Source organism: Anser anser, assembly GCF_964211835.1.
Source record: "Anser anser genome assembly, chromosome: 2".
Classification (NCBI taxonomy): domain Eukaryota; kingdom Metazoa; phylum Chordata; class Aves; order Anseriformes; family Anatidae; genus Anser; species Anser anser.
This window is the reverse complement of record NC_139721.1, coordinates 92,261,805-92,288,411: the sequence shown is the minus strand read 5'-3', so window position 1 is coordinate 92,288,411 and position 26,607 is coordinate 92,261,805. Positions and strand designations below refer to the sequence as shown.

At 42.8% G+C, this 26,607-nt stretch overlaps 1 protein-coding gene across 1 annotated transcript in view; it reads left to right on the top strand.

The window, feature by feature from the left end:
• Nucleotides 1-1,105: 1,105 nt before the first annotated feature.
• The window catches only part of NEDD9 (neural precursor cell expressed, developmentally down-regulated 9), a 98,288-nt gene continuing 72,786 nt past the window's right edge, over nucleotides 1,106-26,607 (top strand). The window contains exon 1 of the mRNA XM_083827547.1: nucleotides 1,106-1,259. The gene's annotated coding sequence lies outside the window, so the exon portion shown is untranslated. The remainder of the gene's footprint in view (nucleotides 1,260-26,607) is intronic.

The following is a 26,607-nucleotide window of genomic DNA, read 5'->3' as shown; positions in this document are numbered from 1 at the left end:
TGCTCCATCACAGCGTGGGGAGCTTCGAGACACCTTAGTAAAGAACAAAATTTCAATACAGAGTGCTCAGTTACTCAGTATTGTTCCTATGACGGACATTAGCACCATTCTCCTGAGTTAATTAGATTTTCCCCTGCCTGCTCAGCTGGGCTGCTAGAAGGGCAGCATGGCTGCATGGCCTCCTCTTGACACCTTGTTCACTTCAGGCCCTGCAAACAGCCCCTGAAGAGCCTACTGTCAGCATCTCATTACAACTGTTGTTTCTCTAGAAACTACTAATGCCTGTAGTCAAGACAACCAAAACACCTGCAGCAGTGCCTCAAAGGGCACAGGAGATTATGAACTGGGCTCAGAACTGAAGAAAGGACTTCAAAAGAGGCAAGAGAAGGAGTGAGCCTTCCCTCATCCTCTCATGCTCCCTCCTCTGTTGGATATTCTTTGCTTTGTGACCAATAATAGGAATTTTGTCAGTGTACACCTAATCATGCTTTCCCACTTTGTTGATTTAGATGGGGTCTTGTCCCATCTCCATGCTGATGATGAGGTGCAAGCCAAACCTCCATCCATGCATGGGAAGGAAGCCTCAGTCCACCATACTCCTGCTATCCCTTAATTATTTTTTAAAGCAACTCAGCCTCTCAACTTCTTCATCATTCGCGACAATGAGAGTGAGGGTCCTGAAGCACCAAGGCACTTCTTGCTGCCCTTGTCTATAGCCTGGGGAGGCACTGAGCTGTGCAGAGCCAGGCAGACTGTGGCCATTCTTCCTCACGCAGCACAGCAGGGTTGAAGCCTACAATATGACTCTCCAGCAGTTCAAAATTGTTAGCACTGAAGCAAGGGTAGAAATATTGTCAGGAATTGGGGCTGCCAAGTAAATAATCATAATGAAATTATTACTCAGGATATCTGCACTGAACGTGGTGCCTAAAGGAACCACTCCCTGTGGGCTCCCTTATTCAAGGGAGCACTCAGCCTGAATATCTGAGAGATCTTGTAAAAAAAAAAAAAAACAAAACAAAAACACAACAAGGTTTGCCAAGCTGAAAGGAAATGACTAAAACCGGAAGAAAAACACTTGTGGTTTCTCTCTTACAAGAAAGAGAGCAGCCCGAGAACAAATGTAGGACTTACAACTAAGTCCTTCCTGATGAACCACTGGGAGAACGTGGTTGAACGTGAGAACCTTGGGCTCACGGAGGACTCAAGGAACACAGTGAGAAGGGTCGGTAGAGGGAATTGGGAGCACCTCTGGCTAGGTAAGTGCCCCCCTGGCTGTGCCTTTTGCTGCCACCCCAAAGCCCAGCTTGAGCCTGGTCAGGTCTCTCTTAGCTTAGACATGCATCAGCCTGATGGGTTTTGAACAGCCCTTCCAAACCATGTGCTTGCTAAAGCTCTGTGCTTGCTAAAGGCTGGATTATTTGTCATTTTACCACCACGGTCTGTTTTACTGAAATAATATTTTCTGAAATAAAATTTACTGAAATAAAATTTTTTTCATCCACCTGCCACTTGCTGAGAGAAAACATTATAAGTTCTTCTGGAGAAAGCCCATCCTTACTTGGCGCAAGCTGTGCATTGCCAAACAGATCATCAGCGTTTAATTATCTCATCTATTGTATTTATCAGATAGGAAGCTTCTCATTACTGTATATTCAGCAATAAAAAAGAAAAGTCTCTTTCATACTGGACATACTGGCAGTTCTCTAAACCAAGGTTTGGGATGTGAAAAAGCTCAAATATAATTTTAAAATGGAGTTTTTGCAGACAAAAGAGATCATTCTTTGCAAGCACAGGTTTGAACATAGGTCTGTTTCATCATTCTTATTCATTTCTAGGCTTTCTAACCTATAGATTTTTCACATGGTTGAATTTTTATCATGATTTTTTTTCCTTCGTTTATGTGATTCATAATGTCTGAGGAACATAACATGATTGCTACTTTGCTAGTCTGTGGTGTTGGGCAAGGTGTTTTCTAATGCTGGTGGGATTTGATTAAAGAAAAAAATAGCAAAAAAAGCATCTGCAAATGTTATTTGAATAATGACTACAAAGCTGTGTCAGTGGTACATGGCTCTTTCTTTCACTTTCCGCAGATGTTCACAGCTGATCTGTGATTGTACAGAGACCAAACATGAATCCTCAGAAAATATTACATTGTGACCTGCACCACACAGTCCAACCTCTTTCAGAAACACCATCCAGGGTGCAATAGGATATGACAATAGGACATGACTTGGGTAACACTGTGTGTTGTAAGCAGAAATGAATTGTTCTGTTCACTTTCACTCTATTTCAAGGAATAATTTCTTCAGTTAAAAACAATACTTGCAGACTAAATTCAGTTAAGCAACACCCCATGATTACTAAAAAGGGACTATTGCTTCTACTGCCCTGGAGGGTTCCCTTGTCTTCTCTTTTTGCAACCTGTCAGGATTTGCAATACAGTCAGGAGGACGAGCAAAGGCTGGACACACCTGTGTAGTGGTCAAGCCTCATGAAAAGCAGCCCTCGGCAACCTTATTGTAGGTTTCTGAAGTCCGTATCTACCAGCTCCAGACAGCCCTCACTAAACAAAGAAATAACAGAAAGATAGAAAATTCAGCTCATGGTGCTGAGGGTTCCTCTGAAGCAATATTGCTTCACAGGGTCAGTTAAAGTTATCCATTCTGCTAAAAGCATCATATAAACAGCAGGCCAAGCTCGACCAAGGATGGACATGGGGGCATAGTACTGAAGCCAGTTGTCTAGAATATGGATTTTTTGTCTGCTTCTAAGGAAAACAAAACAAGGCAGATGATAATAGCTTATGTTTCATCAGACAAGCCACATTGCCTCTTGGAAAGAGCTTTGACTCTCCTTCCATGCCAGGGGCCACTGTGGCTTAGAGGACTTGCCTGCTTCTGATAGTGGTGATAAATGAATGGGCTGGGAGCAAGCTTTGAACGCTGGTGAGATACAGTATCTTGCAGCATGAACATTCAAAATTCAAGCCCATGACAGAGGTGAGAGAAGAGCATAAATAGGGAAGGGGGAATCTTGTATTTCAAGAGGGAAGGGAGATGAGGAATGGCAAAATAGTTTGGGGAAGTTACAGCATTCTCCTTCACCCTCCTTACAGTCCCTATTGATTCCTTCTGCCAGTTGTTCTACCCACCCCAAAAGCAAATCTTCCTATCACTATGCAATGCAGTTTGATCTGCACAGTGTCCAACAGAGAAGAACAAAACAGAAGCAAAAGAAAACAAGAGAAGAACAAAATATGAAAATATGTCTGATTTCTGCCCTAATACACCTACTGCTCTAAAATACACATCTAGTCTATGTTCTGCTAAATCCATACCTATGGGCTTTATTTGCACCTAGAAAAAGCTTGTGCCAAGTAATCAAGGTGGGCTAGTTGATAATGATAATCTTTTTATAAAATTTATCATTTGAGGCCTACTCAAAATATCTTTGGTTGTAGGTTAGGGTGTTGTTGTAGTTGTTTGTTTTGTGTGTCTTTTGGTGTTTTTTTTTTCTTTAAAAAAATCATTCTTGTTACGTTTCTCTCACCTAAATTTGCCCTTTTAGAACAAAGCATGCTCTAAGCAATCTACCATACAAGCCTAGTGGCAGGCATTTTACCAGGAACAGCATATTTTAAGCAAATATTAGCATTTCAAAGAAATTTTGAATTTGTACTTTCAAGAATTGAAACTGGAAACTATTGTTCTTGCCACTCAGTGGAAAACAATCTGAATGAATCAAATACTAACCAAAGAGCATATCATGAATACCAAATACTTAAAACACTTCCAGCAGCATCTGGGAAACAAACTGAAAAGCAGAGACAGTTCTTTGTCTGTGAGTCGTGTAACAAGGGCTCCATTTGCCATTATTTGGTTTGAAGCATGTGGTTGGCTGTTCTCAGACCCTCTGACATCCCACCAAAGACCAGACCAACAATTCTCCTCTGTCAGCAGTTTAAAAAAAAAAAAAAAAGGCAGTGGTGTCTAAACAACCAGATTCCAAGAAGATTTAGAGATTCAGACAGGGCAAAAATAATGATCTTCAATTAATTTTTAATCCCTCTAATTTAAAGCTCAGTGTTTGTGTCTACATGGCTCTTGAGAGCAGGCCCCCCAAAAAAAGCTGTACTCACAATGTGCCTTATAATCAATAATCGATCCATCCTGTATTCTTGTTGGAGAAACTCCTGAGATGCAGTGCAGACATCTTCCCAGATATAAGGAGCAAGTCTCAAGTGACAAACTCATCACAGCTCAGCTGAACATCATCTGCTTCAATACCTCTGCAGACACCTAGATGAAACCCACCTCCTAGAGAGTTTTGTTGGGGAAAATCAGGTGCATGTGTTTTCTCCATCCAAACACTGATCAAGATCCTCCCATCTCATGCCTGAGCTTTATGGGTTTTGCTGTCTCAGAGCATCCAACAAGGGCCTGCTGCTGTATCTTCTACTTATCTTTCACAGAAAGCCTACTCTTGGTTTCTAGACCTCACTTGTTATGGAAACAGCTGCATTATCCACATGCTCAGACTGAGCAGTAAAAGATCTTGAGGATTTTGTGGCTATTAGGGATGCTTAAACGAGAGCTGGTCTGTGTTCTGTGATGTTTTCTCCTTCTCCATGGTAGCTCCTAAACATGTTGACTTTCTTCCTCTGGTCATTTGCTACTAGAGGGGGACTGAAGGGCTTTTCTAGAAGGTGACAAGGAGTAGTAAGGACTGAAATATCAAAGGAGGGTATTTTTTCATGTGGTCATGAAGAGAATTAAAGAAGGGAAAAGGACTTTTTTTCTTACCTTATAAAATCATCTGAACAGCAAGAAATGACCCCAGTTACTCTGATTCATAAGTTGAGGGAGGCTACTTTGTAGAGCTTGGCTGCTGGGGATGCACCAGCATGTTATTTCTTCAGAAGTTTCACACGAAGTCTTGAGACACACCATGACCCAGTGCAGGAACTTGGCTATAGGGAGGACATAGCCATGAAGTGTCTGCATCCCTATACCTCCCTTTGCCACTCAGCCACAGTGACAGTCTTTACCCTTTTTCCTGAAGCTTTCCTGTACTCACACAGGGACCTTACTGGCCTTGTCTTAAGTAGAGAGTCCCTGAGAAAGACACTGGAAAAAGCTCTTGAATGGAAGAAAATATTTTTGATAGCAAACAACTGCAACAAAACCATTTTGAGTAATCTGATTTGGGTGACTGGCTGCCACGTAGCAGCATGGGGTTGATAACCGCACAAAGGGTCTTTGTTGCTCTCATACTCCATCACAGACATGAATCCAAAACAAACACTTCATCTTCCTCTGATGAATTGCTTGTTCCACAAGTGCCATTTCTATCTGAGCTGATGAACTCTTATTCGCCAAAACAGATCTCTGAATGACTCAACACAGGACACCTCAGTAGGATTTTGTTTCATGTTTCTCTGGTACAGCTTTCTGAAAATAAGACACCATTTTGTAACAATAGCACTGATTATTTCTGCTCAGATTTCTGATTAAAAATAGCAAGAACAAGATTTTCTAAGCTGCAGACAAACAACCGTTGTTGAAGAAAAAGGAATAAAAGGTCTAAGTGGATTTTCTACCACAATAATCTGTGCATTTTTACCTGGTTCAAATGTTGGATGGGCAATCTCATGAACTGCACACCATCAACGTTGTGCTGAACTGCTCTTTTAAGTGTAAGTACTCAGGGTAAGAAGCATCACTAGAAATGAAGTATCCCACATATGTTTCCTAGGAGATACTGTGCTTCGGAAAGTCCCTCTGAACATCAAACTTTCCCCTTCTTTCAGAATTAAGAATTTGCTGCTGATAGACCTAGCTAGCAAATTACAATGTTCCCACACTAATTAAATAGCTAAATAAAGGTGCCATGTAGCTATGATTCCTACCTCAGGACACCTTCCCCCAGAGTAAGAGGAATGTTTTACTGCCCCCTTAAGCCCCCGTTCAGGTATGCAGCTCACTTCGCAGCCTGGGACATGGCTTTGTAGGGACATGGCTTGCTCCAGCAGAGAGGGGGAAAGGACTCCTTTTCTGTCTTTAGCAAGACAGACATTCTTCAATTTCTTTTATGGCTAGAGATGACATAGCTGTCTCTTGTGAGGAGAAGAGCCAGCATGGGGGTGGAGACCTACAGCTTTGCCTCCCCATTTGATGTGGTCTCTTTTAAAGGTTGCCCACTGAGACCCAACATTGATCAATCTATTTTTATAAAAAGAGCAGTGATCCCAATGAAGATTTATATAACACATTTGTGCTATAGCTCTTGGTTCCTTTTTCTTAACATACTTAAAGCAATATAACAACTTTCACAGGCATACCTTAGGAGACTGCCAACATTTCCTTGATGTAGGATGATCACAGTTGAAAGGAATGTGAATTTTATCCAGCCATTGGTAAGGTTTTGTTTTCCTTAATCCCCGAGACTAACTCATTGGATAGTTTGAAGGCTAAAAACTAAGTCTTAATTGAGATTTGCTCTCACTTAGGTTACCATGTGGCTCTTTTAACCAAAACACCGTGGCGCCTTTGAGGAGGGACTGGGGCAGGGGCTGGCTGTTGGGACAGGAGCCCGCAGCGCTTTTTGCTTTTGAGAGCCGGTTGTGCATGAGAGTTTTTCAATATGCAGCAAAACACAACTAAAGTTTCTGTTCAGCATTAAAGATTCTTTATTTGAAATGCTCTCTTAGTTAAACCTGCGAATGGTGCAACCTAGCCAGAACTCCCACAGGCTAGAAACAAACCACCAGTTTTATATCCCAGGGTGCCATCATTTTGCTTTGTGCTGCACACACACTGGTGATTTTTTCCCCCAGTGTGAGAATTTAGCTTATCTTTTGAGAACTGTACAAGACAAAAACCCCAAATCCTTCATCCCCCAGCAAAACTCACTAACAGTTGGGTTTCATCTAGATGTCTGCAGAGGTGTTGAAGGAAACTGTTGCACTTCAGCTGTGTTGACTGCATCACTGAAAACAGTAGCCAAGTTGAGTAGTAAAGACATGGCTGTGGAAATAAGGGAGATTTTAGTACCATTTCTACTGAAATAATTTTTAAGCACCCTAGTAGCTAAATAGCAGCATTTTCTTTAGTGAAATAAGTTAGGTCTCTTTTCTATGGGGTGTTTACTGCCCCACTGCAAGGACGATCCACAGATGTGAGGTGGTAGGAATGGAAATGCTAGGTACAACCCCTCTTCACATCCCCAGTGACTATGAAGTCACTTAAATGGGGGGGGAAATGTCCTGGCAAAGGGGGGACTAAAGGAGGAGGCAGACAACTGCCTTCTTGCCCCCCCGTTAGCATCCCCATGTCTCCAAAGTATCCTTCAGGCAATATAAGGGATAGCCCGGAGGCTTTAGTTTGGAGAAAAACCTAGAAGGAATCTCAGTTCCCAACAATGAGCTAGGGGCAGAAGCACTTGAAAGGTAATGCCTAGGCTTAGCTTTAGCTAGGATTTTAGCCCTGGGTTTCCATTAAAGACTAATAACTTGGACTGACTGTTTAGATGATGTTTGGGTCAGTGAAGACAGGCAAGCCACTTCTCACCCTGAAATAGGTATGAAAGATGAAATGAAGGAACCTCTGGAAGGACCTCTTTCTCCCATTCTGGGGGGATTGTAGATTATCAAAATTGGGTCTGGATGCCTGACAGCTAAAATTACGCCAGAGGTGGCTGTGTTTCAGCACAAGAGCTGCTTCCTTTTAAACAGGAAGTACAACTCATTTCTACTTTGCGAGAAAGTCACAAGGTTGAATGCAACGGCAGCGGTGCATTGTTCATGTGCAGCACTGTTGAGTGCCAAAAAGAAAAGACTACACATAACGAGCTTGAGCACCTCAGCATTTCACAACTTTCATGCCAAAAAGAGATCATCAACATTTCTGAAAACATAATTAGCTTTTTTTTATTTGAGCTGTAAAGAGTTTCCACATCAGACTTTTTTGAAGCTAAATAATAAATCCTGGTGAGCATTTTGTTTTAGGGAGATATTCCCAATAAATACCAACAGACTTTTAATCTTTGAAGGTATTCATGGCTTAATGATACCTAATAACAAGAACTGCTAATTCTTCCCACAACTCTCAATCACTACAAGACTACCACCAAAATCCTACCAAGCAAACAGTGCAAGTTGGAAACCAATTGGGCTGTGCCAACAGGAGCATGGCCAGCATATATGGAGAAGTGGTTTTTTCCCTTTGCTCTGTGCTCATTAGAGCACATCTAGACAGTGTGTCCAGTTTTGGGCCACCTAGTACAGGAAAGACAATGATAGCCTGGAGGGAGCTCAGCAGAGGGCCACCACAATGATTGGTGCTGGAGCACTTGCCCTGCAAGGAGAAGCTGAGGGACCAGGGTTCATCCAGCCTAGAGAAGAGATGGTTTTCAGGGGACCTATCAGCAGCCCCACAGCGCCTACAAGGAGAAGATAAGAAGACTGAGCCAGGCTTTTCCACAAACATGCATAGTGGCAGGATGAGACACAAAAGTTGTGTGTTCTGACAGAGGATGGGATGTTCTGTCTTGACATGAGGAAAGTCATTTTCCCCACAGGGACAGCCAAGCAGCCAAGAAGTGGAGCAGGTCACCCAGACAGGTCACACAGTCTCCATCCTTGAAGGTTTTTAAGACCAAATGGACAGAGCCCTGAGTGAGTCTGATCCTACAGTTTGTCCTGATTTGAGCAGGAGGTTTGGCTAGGTGAGCTTAGGAGATGCCTTCCCAAATAAAGGATTCTGTGATTCTTGTACTGTAAACTGTAATTTGTCATGAAGGGCATAGAAACACTGGTAGACATCACTGAACAGCTTGCAACAACACATGTAAGTACATAAGTAAACTATAGTAATGTGTGGTCACATCTCCACTAACATCACATCCATTTAATTCAAGACCTTGCGAAGCAAGAACTCAAAGGTTATCATCGTGGTTACATGAGTGCTCAGAACTAACTGCTGATCTGCCAAGAGCTGGTCTAGAGCCAGGTGAAGTAACTGGAAAGTTTGAAGGTACATATCAGCTGACTTGAGATGTAGATATCCAAATCTGAACTCATTATTGGCAGCTGATTGGCTGTCCAGAAAAAGAAGTCAGACCACACCTTCAGACAAATCTAAAATAGATGAGACAGATTAGTGCCAAAACACATTTACTCTCCCCTGACTTCAAAGAGTCTCTGTCTGACTGCTCCAGATACTGCCTCACATAGTGCTGACCTCTAAAGCTGGATGAGATGGATCCTACCCCTATTGACTTCCACAGGGGGGATGGATTGTGGTTGGAGCCTGTTGTGGTCAGCAGTCATACTCAGAGCTAGAATATTCAAATTCCATGCAGAAGTGTACTTCTGGTGCAGTTTCCCATTTAGAGTTTTATTGCCACAGTTCTTCAATGCTAACAGCTATTTACTGGGGGAAATTATTTTCCCTGACTGTCATGGGTGTAACGGTTTTGAAGCCTATAAGAAGAAATTTGGTGAAATATCGTAATGAAAAGCATGAGGAAAGCAGAGAAAAATACCTGGACTCTACTAGCAGATCTGAAAAGTTATGTATGTGCTGTGGGATCCAATAGCTTTTCACTCGTCCCAAGCCTATGTATGCTGTTCTGGACAATATGAGCCTATGCTCATGTGCCACAGCAGTAGGAGAAAACAATACCACCTTCCACATTACCAGGGGAGATGCTTCCAGCACAGGCAGAGAAGTGTTTGTGCCAGGCACTGCCCCCCACCTAGGACACTGCAGGGCAAATTGAGATGAGCTACCCAGGGTGATGAGGGCTGCAGGGAGGCTGCTTTCACCAAAGCTGGGGTTAACTCCACAGTCCGTTTCTGCTGGCAAAAGCATGAGGCCACATGATGTGAATCAAGATGCCAATCTGGGTTAAAAATAACCATGTGGGATGTTGGACAGAGAGCAGTGCAGTAGCCAACTGCTCCCAGCCAGACAACACTGGTGGGAGCAGGAGGAAGGGTGGGACTGCTCTCCTCAGCAGCTACCAGCTTGTGCTGGCCAGGACCTGCTGCAGAAGACACCCATCAACTGGGTCTGAGCAGAGGGAGGGCAGAGGAGGGTTTGAGTGATTCCCATGGACACCTTCGGTGGTGAAACATCATGCATAAAGTAGCAACTGACTTCTGATGACAGTATTATTCTCACACCCTGAAAAGGGGTGTATCCTGGGCTGTAGTACATTTAGGCTAGAAATTAGAACAAGCTTTCACTTACTCTCCCTTTCAGTTGTTTCCTTCAGTCTTCAGCATCTTTGCCTCCCACAAATAAAACAGTGCCCAAGCCAGAATCACCCACTGTCAGCACTTCCTGCAGAAATGACTTTCAGTGCCATAACGATAGAGGTATAGTAGTATAAAGATTTAAGTGACGAACAGGTCTCTGAGAGAAGCAATCGCTTTCATGAGGCAAACTGAAATAAAATACAGCCTTTCAAGTGAGTCTGAAGAAATGCTGCATGCCCAATTATTGCCTGTTTTCTCTCAGTGAATATGCCAACTAACTAGAAATGAAATTGTTGACTGCTCCTATCAGCCTTCCCTCTCTTTTTATTGCTGTTAAAGTTTTTGCCTCTCACCATCTATGTTTCCATTTATTTTACTTAGATGGAGTGCTTAAACTATCTTCTCCCTGAGTCATGCTGCTTGCCGTGGTAATATAAAGAGGCAATGTAGGCCTGGCTCAACACAACCAAGCAGTGTTCTGAATTCCCTAGCTGACCTAAATGAGATGGCTCTAAACTTTCCTCTGTGGAAAGCTGACATGATGCTTGGGAATGCCAAGCCAAGCAAGTAAGGAAATTGTCAGAACAAGCTTTTCTAAAATCAGACCAATAAAGCAGAACGAATATATGGGCAATGTCATTGCTATGTAAGGATATGCAGGACTCCAGTACATAAATTTACTTTAGACTTTGACTAGCATAGCTGTGAATACACAAAAAATGCCACCCCATCAAAATTTTGATCCTAGCATAGGCACCATCATACTAATATCAGAGGTCCTTCTGCTTGCAGGATTTATTCTATCTGAAAGGTTAATCTGAGTAAAAACTAGATGTAAAGTCAAGTTTCTCCCAGCCTCCCAAGTAGTCAAAACACGAACAAGCATGAGATATTACACACTACCCATGCAAGAAGAACTTGCCCTGTATTGTGTGTGCTGGAATTAATAGGAAGGCCCTTCAAAAGGGATCAAGAGCCTTTTTGAGTGTATTTGTGCTGCCGACATTTGTGTCTGGCCATTGACACCTTAACAGGGTTGCTTCAGGTACAAAGCACTTGCATACAGGATAGATACTTACACATATTGCACCATTGTAGTCATTGTAGTTCACATATGCCAGAGAAGCTCCATAAACTTCCCATGCTGACTTTTGCAGTGGTGGGGGACAGGCCGTTTATGAGAAAGTCAGTTATCTCTGTTGAGTAATGACCCCCTACTCCTCTTTCAGCTCCTCTCTCCCTATCAGAGAGGATCAGTGACCCCTGCCCCTTACTCCTACTTCATACCCACCACATGACATACTCTACAAAGTGCAATTGCTTCATATAAACCATACTGTTCAGATAAGCATGCCTGCTACCACACTCCTTTCAGCCCACAGGATATTCTCCTAAGCTAGCAAGGAATTGATTTTTCAGCCTGTAGATGCTGCCTAGTATATAGATGTCACCTCTTGCATCCCAGTGCAGCCAGGTACCTAGCATTTGTTTTGCTACTGCATCTATGTAGGAAGAAAGCTTCAGACTGGAGATTATTCTTGCTTTGCATGTGCACAAGCCAGTACTTTCAGTCAATGACCGACTGTCACTGGCCCACAACTAGGATTCACATCCCACTGTGGGCCAAGAAGTTCGTTCTGCTCCAGATTTCTCTACACACATGTACAGTATATCGGTTACCTTTCAGTCTCTAGTGTATTTATGCACAGAACTTCTTCTGAAGAGTTTCTCTTCCCATCTTTCTTCTATGAGTGCAATACACCAAGCTACCTTACCACCCCTAAAATGTCTAACTAGATCAAAGTTTCATCCCATGCTTTGTTCTGAATATTTTTCCCCAAGCTTGGCTGATATTGTGTTCTATAACATTTATATTCTGATGGCATGCTGAATTTGAAAACCAACCGTAAGTTGACAAATAATCAGTACTTTATAGACCCACAGAAGAGACATACTGTTATTTTCCATTGTATTAAGTACTTTGTGCTTTCACTGCCCTCTTGAAAGGCTGTCTTCAGCTGATCAGCTACAGTGAAAGAGTTTCACCATTATTCCTTAGGTGACAAAGATTGTTAGATCCTGAAAGCCATCAAGTTAGCAGGAAGACTAAACTAAACATGGTGTACCAGACAAGTAGTTAGGAGCAGTGTCCCCAAGGAGCTTCACACACAGTTTGCAAGATGAAAGATGGCTCTTGCTGCCTGCTCTGCCATTTCCACCTCAGATGCTCAGGTCAAACCAGGTTTCACTACACCACTGCCTGCAACACTTGAACACTGGATTGTTTCCAGGCCTTGACTATTTTTACTTAAAATTGTTAACATTATGTAAGAAAAAAAAGATCAGTTTATGGCTAGAGCCACTGAAACCAGTAAGCTCTCTCACGTCTCAGATGCTTGAACTGTATCAGCCACAGTATTTTATCACAACACTTGTGCCTCACACAAACTCATTTGCCAGCATCTTATGTTCTTCAGAAAGGCTCAGGACTTGCTCACAGACTTCACTTGACAAGCAAGCCCAACATCCCAGGTTCAGTGGTTGGCTGCTGATGCTGAAAGCAAAAGGCATTTTTATCTGCCTGTTTTCTAATCTGAATTTGTCCACCTTCAGCATCTAACCATTAGATCTTGCTGTATCCATAGCTAGTTTGATTATTAAATAACTTTGCTTTCAGGTATTGGTGGAAGACAGTCAGATCTCCTGTTTGAGAAACTAAATAGACTTCGCTTCTCCTGCCTCTCTTTAGACAGCATGGTTCAACCCACGCTTGTGCTGCTAGGACATTCTCTTCCTATCTGTCAACATCCTTTTAGTGTGTAAACACCAGAAACAGACTCTATATTTCAGTAATGGTCTCATTAATGCTGTACACATGGAAATATCACCTCCTTGACCTTTACTCAGCGATCTGCTCTAATCCAAGACAGTAGCATTTGCTTTCAGGTGTGCTGTATCACATGGGGAGAACATGCTTAGCTGATTATCTGTTAAAACAACAAGCCTGGTTGACTCACAGGGAAATTGTATTTCACAAACCCATCTTTAGAGTATGACTAAAAGTACATTTTTGGTCTGTAAATACCTTGAATTTGATTGGCAATTTAAAAACACTATTTCAATAAGATTAGTTTACCAGGTGAACCAGAGGACCCTGAAGAACAACTTTGTCCTTGACATTGTCCTTTAACTACTTCAATGGTTGTATCATCATTGAATTTGTCTAATGAAATACAATATTTGCTCTCAAGCCAAAAACCAAGTGACTGAACAACTCTGAGCCCAAGAATAAGCCCTTTGGTGTATCTGTTGGGAACGTCCTTTCTGATTGCTTCTCCCTGTAATTGCTTTAAAAAGTATGACAATTAGCAAGATTGCAATTCATTTAATGTCTTCAATTAGTTTTGTATATTTCTAGTTTTGTTTTTACTCAGAATATCCTGTGGAAAAAACTCACTTGCCTTATACAAACTTGAATAGATGTATGCTTAAGTACACATCAAAACCATCACCCCTATCAGGTGGCATCTTAAAGTACTATACTGTGACTTTTTGACAAAACAGTTTTCATAAAGCTATATTGATTGCTGTTAGTTTTATTACCTCTTTCTAACCCCTAAAAGCAACTCCATGTCAGCCTTCCTGTGATTTACCCCAGAATTTATCAGCTTACCACATGCTTTTCAACTGTTTGAGTCACCCCTTCATCTTTTCCTCATTTGATGAATCTGGTTATTTTTGGCTTGACACCTGACTTCATTTTCCAATTCTTGGTGCTGTCTGAAACATGATGGAGTTAAGGGTGTGGTAAGTCAGAATGCATTTTTCTCAAACTGATGTTGAAACTTTTGCAATTTCGTCTTGACCATTCTGACTTCCTCTACATGTTGTCCCCTTTGAGGGTTAGAAATAAGGTTTCCACACACAACCAAAGCCACAGTAGCTTAAAAAAGTTTCAGTAAAAGACTTGGTTAAAACTTCAAAAAATTTCACCCTTGTAGACTTGGAGAGACCCACATCCTAAATTCCAGGCTGAAGTCAATTGCTCTTTCTAGTTACATGAACACCATGATGCTATCTATCACTTCATGTACAGGTTAGCATTGCTACCTCACACCAACATGTCTCTGAATTCCTGCAGTGGGAACTCAGGTGACCTCCCAAATCCAGATGTAACGTTTTAAGAACTGAATTATTACTTGCGTACTACAGGAAAGTAACAGATATGCTGAAGCATCTTTGACTAATGTATTTTGTCAAATGCAAAACAGTTTCCAACTTATTGCTTCTGACAAGAAATATGAGAGCTTGCATGGCAAGCTTTACCAGTTAAGGCTGAAAACAATTTGTAGAATGTTATCACCACCTGTATTAGAGAAGGAACAGCTGCTACACCCCTCACACCGTATTTAAAGGGTAAAAATAGATGGCTAGAAAGCTGCATACACATTCATGTGGGAAGCATGAGGAAGGGAAAACACTGGCAAAAGCTGTGCTATAAGCATATCTGTACTCAGAGAACAGACACCCACTATTTAAGGAGTGGCTCCCTGATGCTCAGCTTTGAAAGCAGAACAAATATTTGGTGCTGGCTCTGAATTTTCCAGCTTTCAAGTTTAAGCAACGTGAAGCATCACGTTTTGCATCACGGAGCCATTCCACACAAGTTTGCTCATTGGGCTTAGCTTGGGGGGCTACACTGGGGTTGGCCAGCTTTCAGGAGGTGATCTTCTGCTCCTCAGGTGGCACTGGATTCAAGCCAAAGATCCCCTCGGAGTTTCTGGAGACACACTAGCACTTGGTTTAAACACTGTTTTCTTACTGATGGCAACACTTAGCAAACTAGGTAAGAGTTAAGGACTTCCTGGAATTAAGCAGGAGGCAGCATGGACTGTGAAAGGAGATGATTCTAGGAGGGGACCCTGCACAAAGCCTGAGTCTCCACCCTGCCTTCTTCCTCCCTGTTAGGAACACACTTCCTCTCCCACAACCTGCCTTGGCACTTTCCACTTGATGAACACACTCCCTCCCAGCAGGAAGGGCAAGAACAGCTATCACATGAGCAGAACAGCTCAGGAGCAGGGAAAACTTGTACAGAGTTAAGTGGTTTACCAAACAAATCCAACAACCAGCAGTGGGCATGCTGACATGCTGGAAGGCACCTCTTTGGTCAGCCTTTAGTTTAGGAAAGGGTGAGAGGGTAAGAACCCTTTCTAAAAGAAAGGGAAAAGCTTGAGAGCACTGCTATGCAAAGCCTCTTTCAATACAGCCTGCATTATGTTCCCAGAACAAACCCTCTGGGATGTCCCCACAAGTCCTGCTGTTGTCTTCACCTCTGAGATACCCCTCCAAAAGCTTAAGTTGGAAATCTAAGAGCTTTGACAGGGAACAAATAAAAAAAGCTCTCAGGCTCTTTTCACAAGTTTTAAGCTTTGAGACTGATCTCACTGAACTACTGGCACTGAAAACAAAAGCAGAAAAAAAATAAGGGAGAGAAAAGTGGGAAGGATAAGACTCTGAAGGAGGGAACAGGAGGGGAATAAAGCACCAAAGCAAAGGGACAGAGGAGAGCTCTTGAAATAAAGCCCTGCAGAAGATGGAAGAGCAGAGGAGCAGGTCAGCCTCCACTGCTTCCCTCCCCATCCACAAGTCATCACCACCATGATCTCAGAGTCATTCAAAGCCCCTCTCACACCGGTGCCAGCAATACTCCAGCCCACCCCGCATAACAGGTAGCTGTGGGACAGAGAGCAGGCAGGGATCGTGAATGATTTCAATCTCACTTGGTGACCCTGGACTGATGGAAAACCTGCAGATTTGACACTGCTGGCAATACAGCCTGCTTAAAAAGCCTTATATCCATCACAAGAGATCTTAGAGATACACAACCCTACTGGCACACGTTTTGCAGTGGTGGGGAAACGCCCCCAGTTGTTTCACGTCACTCTTCACGCCTACCACCACACAGACCTCATGTCTCCGTACCCCTCTGTTTAGAGGCACCATCAATTTCTCTTACAGAGTGCTTTCCAGAAAGCTTCAAAGAGAAAGTAGATACCTATATCATGTAGAAAAAGCCTCTGGCTTGAGTAATTCCATGGAAAGGCTGACGGGCTCAGGTTTCCTTCTCACCTGGAGCAGTATTTTTAAGGTTCTGTTGTGGAAGACAGTTTTACTACTGAATCCATAGTAAACTGGACTAGAGAAAGTCCTCCTACATGAGGGAAATATATGAGGCTTCAAAAGAATTATTGAGAAGAAAAACATTTTTTTCCTAAAGAAAAAATGAAAGTCTGAGAAAAATATAACCCTTCTTCCCCACATTGTGTTTATTTAAGCTTTGAGCACAAGATATTTAGATTTTTTATTTTGTTTCAGGGTCTTATAATAAGGTCATGTGTCTCACATGTCAAAATGAAGGTAATTGTGACCCAGTATTTTTCAACCAAAAATACCAAAATTGGTCCTTTCAATTTAAAAAGGAAAGTTTTTAAAACTGCTAATAAGTCTCTGAAAAATATCAGTTCTTAACAAAACGATTACTTGAGACAAAGTAGGGCTTTTTGGTCATGGAAATGATCTGGAGAAAAACATTAGCCTGGAGAAGAAGAGGCTCAGGGGAGATCTTATTGCTCTCTATAGATACCTTAAAGAAGGCTGTAGTGAGGTAGGGGTTGGTCTATTCTCCCACGTGCCTGGTGACAGGATGAGGGGGAATGGGCTAAAGTTGCACTAGGGGAGGTTTAGGTTGGATATTAGGAAAAAATTCTTTACTGAAAGGGTTGTTAGGCATTGGAGTGGGCTGCCCAGGGAAGTGGTTGAGTCACCATCCCTGGAGGTCTTTAAGAGACGTTTAGATGTTGAGCTTAGTGATATGGTTTAATGGAGGACTTGTTAGTGTTAGGTCAGAGGTTAGACTAGGTGATCTTGGAGGTCTCTTCCAACCTAGATGATTCTGTGATTCCCAAACAACTTCTCTATCAAGGCTGTCAAATGCCTCATTCGTATCCCAGAGACGCTGTTTTGTAAACCAAAACCTACTGCTATCTTGAAAGCAGGAAGACTCCTGACCTCCAGCTTTCACATGTAGAAAGCAGGTTCTGATGTCACCGAAAGATGACTCACAATGCCCCTTTGACCAGTCTCCTCCTGTCAACTGCCCAATAAAAAATGCTTTACACAACTATGAGTTCATGACCACTAAACTAGTGTTTAGTTGGCAAACTAAAGCAGATATCCTTAAAACTGCTTTGTTTGCCTGCGTGCATTGCAGAGCACTACCAGGGCCACGAGGTCACAGATCCCAATCTCACCACATGTAAATCACTTAGCACATTTGGAGAACACACCATTTGACAATTTGACAAAGGGCAAATTCACATCCTGACTCCCAAGATTCACATCTGCTGCCAACATTGATGGCAGAGTTCTCCCAGTTGCACTCCGGAAAGCTCTGGCCAATTTCACAGGCAGGTGGCTACAGAAGAGCAAGGGGAAGGCAGGGTCAGAAGCCAAATCCCACGTATTTGGCATTCCAGCAACTGGAATACCAGTCAGCATGCATAAGTCTTATCACCCACAGCATGTGCTGTCTCACTTTGTGAGGACTTTGAAGTATGTGGAAGGGGCTGAGATGACTGTGGTTTCTTTCACCTCTTTTGAGGAGTCCGGTGCTTGTGACATAATTTAGCTCTTGGATGCCCAAACCACTGACTCGATTGCTTTCCCTAAGCTTCGCCTGTCAGGTCAAATTGCAAAGGAAGAGCTGGCACAGGCAGTAGGATTTTCTCCTATTAAGGCAGGTGGTCCCTATGTAAGTAGGGGACCGATTCAGGGAAAAGTTGGGAAGCAGTGTTTCAGACTCATTTCCTATTTTTTGCATGTAAGGGCAATCACATTTATACAGGTGTAGCCAGGGCAGCTGATAAGCAAACATCACCTTTCCTTTTCATCTGCTGCTGGCATTTTTCCTTTGAAATCAATCTCAACTACAACCACACGCGCTGTCTCCAGAGCCAGATCTCTGGAAGATGGAAACTACAGCTCTCCATGCCACAATCACAACAAAGACACAAACTTCTGTTCAGCATTCTGCCCAGATTAGTTCCTTGCATCTATACTGCAGGGACCTGACCAATGACCAGATTTATTTGGATCCATGAACTACAGTGCATGAATTTCACATGAATTACTGTTCTAATCAAGACCAAATGGCCCAGAGATCAGAGCTGTACATACAAGAGCTCTTGTTCCCATTCCTGAAATAAGGCAGCTGTGTATGTCCCTGAATACATGAGATGAGACACAGTCCATCCCCACAGGAGGTACAGAGGGCATCCAGCCCCTGGTCAGGGCTACCTGGCCCACCACTGGCCTGAAATACCACTGCCCCTAGCATCCCATTCTACCTTGCACCAACAAATATGAGGAACATTTAATGACTCAGCAAGGGAAATGCTGTTTTGAACACCAACCCCTGAGCTGGACTGGTGCAAGCCCTGGGCCCAGTCTGTGCAGCAGTCAGTGCCCTCATGAGCTGACTTCCCCTAGAACAGGCCCAAGTCAAGACCAAGTGTCAGTTCCTCATACCATCTCCTGTGGGTGGTACACTGCATCAGAGCTGCTGGAGCATGAAGGTCTCAAAAGTTGCTTTTGTACGTGAGAAAACTGAATACCAGTTATCTGCCAGGGCCATTCAGTTGCTGAGCAGGCAACATTTTACTACAGCAAGAGCTTGCCCAGCACTGAGAAGCCCAGCTTGCCTCCTGGCACCCACCTCCTCAACTCTGCTGTGAGCATCCCTCTCTTGAGCCAGGGAATTCCAGGCAAGCCTCCCATGCCGCAGCACAGAGGTTTCTACAAACAAGTGTTTTTCATTATTATTTGAGCTTAAAGAACATAGTTTCCAGAATTTTTTTTAAAAATGTATAGATAAAAGTTTATGTCAGAGGCTCACTGAAATTTGAGAAATGTTTGCTGCCAAGTGTTGCACCCTTTTTGTTAGCAAACAAAATGTACACAGTTCTGCTTGGGTGACTGTATAACTGGTATGCTGAGAAGATGCTGATCTAGGAAAATAACGTGCTGTGATTGGTAGACCAAAAAATTGATACACCAATTAATGTCTTAAAACATTACAAGTGGTTTTCATGTTTATCCCAGTGCTGAAAACAGTTATCCTTTGGCAAATTTTCAGGAGGGAGAACTCAGACTATTTGGTAATACTGCAAGTAAGCCAGGGGAAAATAAGCATGAAAAGGAATGAATTGATCCTCCTGAAGCAGAACTGGACTGGCGCTAAGAGAACAGCATATCCAAGATAATCTTCCACTATCAGAGAAATGGACGGGTGACTATATATAGGGCTTCAAATGAATAGCTGACAACTGACACTTTGCTATGCACATTTAAATATGTACCTTCTTAGATAACTCCTGCCTTTCACAAACACATCTAGTTTCAATAAAAGGTTACACTTGGGATTTTATTTTTGAACACAAGTCTGAACTAGTCCTTCTGTCTGCAATTACAGCCCTGACAGCTGAAACTGTGGTTTACTTCATCAGTGGTCATTCGTCTCAGACATGGCACTAAAAAGTTACTGTCACCTCGGATGTAAGTCCCTTCCACTAACGTCATAATTCTTCAGGCAGTCCCACAAACCTCAAATCTCTTAGCCTCATGTGGAAAATCATTCATAGCAGCTGAGGAAACTAGAACCAGGAGCAAACACAGGCAGCTACTCCACTGTCACAGAGGGTGTTTAAAAGATGGAGTTTGCTAGCCAAGCCCCTTGTGCAACACACCCTGCCACCATGGCTGCCATTTTTGCACAAAGCATGGATCCACAGCCTGAGACCTCATTTGATTACTTTGTCAAAGAGGCCCAGTTTTTGTAAACAACTAGAGCTATTATTCACAGGTTTGCATAAAGCAAAACTGGAAGAGATTGTGGTTCTCCTCTTACTTTACAGCTCAGCTGCAATGCAAGGAAACCAGTGTTTAATTCTGTCCCTCCATCTCACTTGATTACCCACAACCTTTTATGAACATACTCAAGCCACTTAGTTGTAAAGCCTTGCACAAAAGGAAGGAAGGCGTCCTCATCTGTTCTGTTTCCAGCCCCCTTGAACTAGCTGGCTCACCTCTTGATCTGCAAGTGCCCCAGTGCTCAGGCCAGCGTAATGCAGCAAGTCAACACTTACACCGTGCAAAAGTATGAGAGCCATTCAGAGGTTCCCAACTCACCTCATATGGTGAAGGGAACACAGGCAACAACTATCAGTTAGGCAAGAGAGTAGATTAATCATTATCACAAACTATGGCAGTTTCTACAGCCCTCCCTCTATAGTTCTAATTTCATGCTCCATCCCCTAAGAAGTTCATATTTAGGCCAGACCAGTACACACCCAACATCTTACAACCAAACCATTTAACTGGATTATTTGTCCTCAACCCTCAAGTCCCAGTGACATTTACAAATACTAATTCAATAAGCTGATGCATCATGGCCAAAAAAAGAAATACAACTTGCAGTGAGCTTTCAATGGCAATTGCAGAAGTAGTTCTTGATGTAATTGGTAGCTACTCATCCAAAACACAAATTTTAAATTTGTGTGTTCTCCTGCAGTTTTGCCCATTTTTGTTATATGTGTTGTGTATAGACTCAGTGTTTCTGCCTCTGTTCAGTGAGCTACAGTCACCCTTAGCAGGCAGTCAAGAAATCCCCTGAGTGCAGCTGGCACTAAGCCACCCTAGGTGAAGTTAGGGTGTGAAGATGCAAACTGCACTAGGGAGAGGGGAGTGTGCTGCTTCTCTTCTCATCTTCGCCATGGTGGCAGAACTTCTGGCAGAGGGGTCAGACACACCACCAAGGTGTGCCCAACCCTCACCAGCTGATCATCACCTCAAATACTTGAGAGGAATTGCAAGCCTTGCCTCAAACTCTGGGCGGATAAATTTAATTGTTGGATGTCGGTCTTGCCTTATGTCAGAATGGCTTGCTTGTAATAGTTAACTCAATGGAGAAGTCACCTCTTTGATTTCAAAACTGATGCTAGAAAGAGAGCTACTGACCCGTAACTTTTTCTCCTGTCTTTGGTGTGGTATAAAGCAAGCGTGAGCTAGCAGATGATCACAGCCACAATACTGGGTTATGTTTACACAGCAGAAGCTTCTGATGATGCCTTCCTCTACAATACTGCCTTTAACAACTGTTTCCATACTACATACAAGTGCAGGGCTTGCACAGGATGGAGGACCATTCTCCCACAAACTGTCCAGGCAGAACCCAACCAAGGACCCGCAGCTGCCTCCTGGTGCCATGCTAGTTCTTATTGTACGTTTACTGCCCAGGACCAACCTGGCCCCTGCTCAGCTGAGCTCATGGGCCAGGGACTCCTGAGGGAAGCAGGCTGATGTTCATCTGTCCACCAGCAGACACTGGGGGGTTTTTGGAATGCATGAGATGAGCAACTCCAGGAGGCAGCTGCAGGAGCCATTTCACCTCCCTCAGGCTTAGCTCTGCTACACATGACTAATTCCTCACTTAAAACCAGAACATAAGGACACCTGATGGTACACACACTTCCAATAGGACAGCTGATGCTTCATTTTCTTTTGGCTTTTAACTATACTGCTTATTCTGCTTCTACATTAACTCACCTCTCCTTTGTCTGCTGTTCATGAGGTCCTTTATGACCTCCTGTGTCTTATGACTTACCTCCCTCTACCCCACCACACAGCTAACAGCTCGGTGGGTGGTAATCTGTGGCATCGTAGAGGGGATAACGCAAAGCTGTAGATTTGCCTACAAGATTTGGGCAATAATCTTTCCTAGGTATCTCATTCAGCAGGAGTACAGATCTGAAGCCTAGTGATGAGGCATGCCTCCAGCTTCTCTGCTACCACCTTGTACCTCCCAAAGCCATGTCTGAACAGAGAAGGTGGCATGGCCCAGTGCACACTGAGCATTGACTGGTGTATCTGATTCCCATCAGTCCCTCTAGAATTGCTCACTATCTGCAAGTATGTTGACACATACCCTAAGTAACAGCTTATATCTGAAAATGGCATTGCACAGAAGTTCATTTCCGATCTTGCAGCCATCTATTGTAATTGTCAATGTTGAAACACTGACTGCTCTGTGACAGACAGGAAATAAGCTGCTAAACACTGTCAAGACTGCAACGTCCTTGCTCATCTGCCTTGGAAACACAAGCTTCATCCACCTCCAAGAATCAAAAGGTTAGGAAAAGTGAATCTTTGCTTTCATTTCCTCACTTCAGACAAGGCAGTTGCGCTCCTGGTGGATACCATCACCAGAACCAAGCACTACATATCATGACCACGCATGCTGTCCACTGCTTTTTGGGCATTAATGAGGCTACATAACACAAGAAGCCACCAAAACTGCTCTTCTGCCTTGAAGAAGTGACATTGCACTGTAATAAGTCTTACTGACGCACCTAGTTCACCTGCCATCACATGTGCCACGTGGAGTGGAACCAGTCTTGCATCAGCCTACTCTTGTACCTCTCAGGAAGGCTGAGGTGGTCCAGATCCCTTCCACCTCAGTTCTCTCAGCATGGACACAACAGTTTGGATGAGGAGAAAAGAATTATGTACAGATTTGAGACCAATATATCCATTTTAAGTGTGTGCATATACACAAACATGCACGCCAGACCTCCCTGGCACATCTCAGTCCAGCACTTGTAGCATCAAAAACAGTTACAACTTAAAAGAATACTACAAAGTCAAGTACTCTGAATTAAGACTGCACAAATAGCCTTTATACCTGCGTTTCTTAGCTTTAGTCCTCAGCCATGCATTTTATGACTTTTTCCACAAGTTTGCTGCCTCATTCAGTGCCAGTAATTTAAGCATTAACCAGGGGCTGTGCCCTAATAGGTATCCTGTCTAGAAGGACCCTGCTCTATTTATTGTGGAAGTCATAATATGCTGCTGAAATGGTGAACGCTGTTGTTTGAAAGAAAAATCTCGTTTAAAACTAAAGTTTTTGTAACCTCAGAATGCTCCTGAAAGCGTTGCACAGTTTCTACAAGATGCCTGTTACCTTATTCAGCCCCAGACTTTGAATGCATACTTTATATTTCTCTACTTCCAGTTAATTGCACTGAAATATTTTGGCCTGTTTTGCTGAAGTGGTAAGCATGCACAAACAGTAAACAGAAGCAGAGGCCTATATTTCAAGTTTAAGTATCATAAGAAAAGAGCTGTATACAAGAAGTGTTTTTTCCCCTCTATTTCATGGTAGTTTGACATAAAAACAAATTTATTTTTTAGTTAAGTGAACTTGTGAGCAAAGTTGGGTCAAAGTCAAAAGGAACTGTCGGCAAATATTACCAATAATTCAAACATGTGGCTTTATTTTCCAAGAACAATCTGTTTATCTAAAGTTTAATATTAAAGTATGCTTTAAATGGAAATGAAAAGCAATGTTTCAGATTGCATTTTTCCCCCTCAAAATAATTATGGAAGAAGTAGACCACAGATAATGAAGGAAAAAAAACACAAAGAAAATACAAAGTTCTGATTCATCAAATATCACAATAACACAATAACCCATAGCAACAGCAAATTGTTATTCCCTTTACAGTCCTCCTACAGAAGGAGGTGGGACAGAAAGGAAACAGAGCCCACATTGTTGCTCCACAAGCCCTGAAGGGAAATGGCTCCTGGAGCAATGCTCAACCATTTACCTACCAGCTTGCTTAACAGATTCATGGTTTAATTGGGGTGGTTAAAGCACTCCTTTCCCTACCTGGGTTCAGAAGCAGGTATCAGGTTAGGCCCATCCCACACAACAGGAAGAGAGAAGCAGCCCTCAACTCATGGACTGGAGCCAATTACAGAATCTGCACCTGTACTTTGACCCCCAAGAATATCAGCCTACCTGGTCAAAGTCTGGCAGATGTGAACACCTTCAAGCAGCAACTTGCAGTCAGATGTATTAAGTAATTCTCACTGCAGATTGCTCTATGACTGCCCAGGAATTCAAGTGCATTCCTGTAGTTTAAATCAAACACACCTTTTGGACTATTGCAGCCTCAACTACCACGTACCTTTTGAACAGTGAAACCAAGCACCCGTTTATCAAGCTTTACACCTCAGCTGTCTATCCCTGCTCTTCTCCAACTTCTCCCAGCTCTCTTCACTTCTACCTGCTAACAATTCTCTCTTCATGTAAGCATGTGACTAGAACAACTCTTCAAACCAGTTCTTTCTTGAGCAGAGCAGGTTGGATGAGTATTTCCAGCTAGAAGTGTGGACTTTTACCACCACTTATTTTCTGCCCAGGTCTTGTACAAGTCATTTCACATCCTCATACCAGTCCTTGCTCTCAATGTTGTCTGTCCAAGTTTCAAGAACTGTGTCCTTCATCAAATAAAAGTGTAATTCAGCATATAGCAATAAAACTGTGAAGCAAAGACAGTGTCTGTTCATTATGCAGCAAGAGGGAAAAGGCTTTACAGCAGATCTGGAAGGCATGTGGGTTGCAACTTATTTTCTTTTCTTGGTGCTACTAAAAGGTACAAAGTAAAATCATGCATTCTATAGAGCAGCAGCGAACCCTTTCAGTACAATGCTGCCCTTCTTTAGAAAAGAGGTGCTCAAGATTTCATGTTTGCCCTTCTTCCTTAAACATAGCTTGACAAGGATTTCTTCCGCATTTTTATTTTGAAAAGGATTTTAATTGGATCTTTTTCCATCATTTTCAGTACCATGATTTACACTGGTAAGCCACACATCACAGAAGGATCATTTTGCAAAACAAGTGTTTTCTGTATGCCTCACAGTGGAATGAACTTATTAATTGAAACGTAAGGGTAATAATCCCACAGCATCAATTTGAGAAGCCCTTATTTACTTTTGAAGTACCTTTTATTTCCCTAAGGTAGGAAGTTCAGCAGTATCAGAGAGCTAAAGTATTCTACAGCCTTTTGTTCACAGGATTTAGCATAAGACTACTGCTACCTAGCATGAAAGCAAATAGCGTCCTTCAAGATTTTCTTAATTAAGCAACAGGGATGAATGCTGTGTGGACCTCATAGGCAGGTTTCATGCCTCTCTAGGGAAGAGGAATAAAAAAGCAACAACAAAAAACCCTACCAATATTTAGAGCCTTGCTCGATGCCCTTACTAAAAGGCCATCCCACTTTACTCTATGACAGGGATCCCTCAGCTCCCCAGCTGTGTGGCCCTTCCTGGATATCATCAGGTCAGAAACATATCGCATGAAAGCAGGGGCACTGCTCAGATCAAATACCTTGCTTACACTCAGGAAGTTTTGCTCCAGAAATAGCTCAGACAGCTTGACCTACACTATCTGTAGGCAAAGGAAGTTAATGCAAAATTACTAGCATTATTGCAATAACATAATTGCACCCCAACACTGCACCTGTAAAAATCCCAGCACTTGCACAAAATTCAGTGTCAGCATATCTCCCAGGTCACAGGAGAGATACGTGGTCAGCCAAAACAGGAAACCCTAAGCATCCATGGGTTGTCCAGCCCTGAGGCTGCCCTTCACAAGGTCACTTCTTGCAGAAGAGTTGTCCTAGGGCAAGACAGAGGGAAACAGTGTTCCTGTCCTCCACTGAGAGATGACCACAAGCAGTAGGTGGCTTAAGTCATAGAGGCTGGAGAGGAGGAAGAAGGGTGCCAAAGCAATTGTTAAAGCTTCTACAAAGCAAAGTCCAGAGAGAGGTAACTTAAGCAAGGCCAGCATCACTGGTTCCACAGCAAGGTGGCGCATACTGCCTCCATTAAGAGTCTTCCTGTTAGTATCTCCCACCTGGCCTCTTCAGCGTAATACCTGAGTACAGTTCTGGGTGAATATCAAGCTAAAACAGTAGGCTAGATGCAACCATCTCCTTTTGTCCCACTCATTCCTCAGGAAGCTTGCTGTATGTTATGTATGGAAAACTTTTTGTTGCTGTTATTTAAATCCACTCCACATTGGATGAAGGGCGAGAAATTGAGTTCAATATGTTTAACATGTTTTAGAAGTCAGGGGGCAGAGGGAAGAAACAACAAAAACAGCCATCCAGAAATTGGCTACTATTCACACACCAAGACATAATTTTTTTCTTCCCTGTGAAGTGCTGCTTCTGTGCTTAAGACCCAGACAGAGAGGAAAAATCTTTGCCAAGACAGTTTTCCTCATTTGTTGAGGGAAGAGAAAGGCAATTGCTGTGCAACATTTACTATCAGTCTTGATGTCAACCAAGGACCCTGCAGCTTACTGAGTGCTTTTGTTATATGTGTGTGTGTGTGTGTGTGTCTGCTTTGTTTGGAAGGAGAAAGTGCTAGTG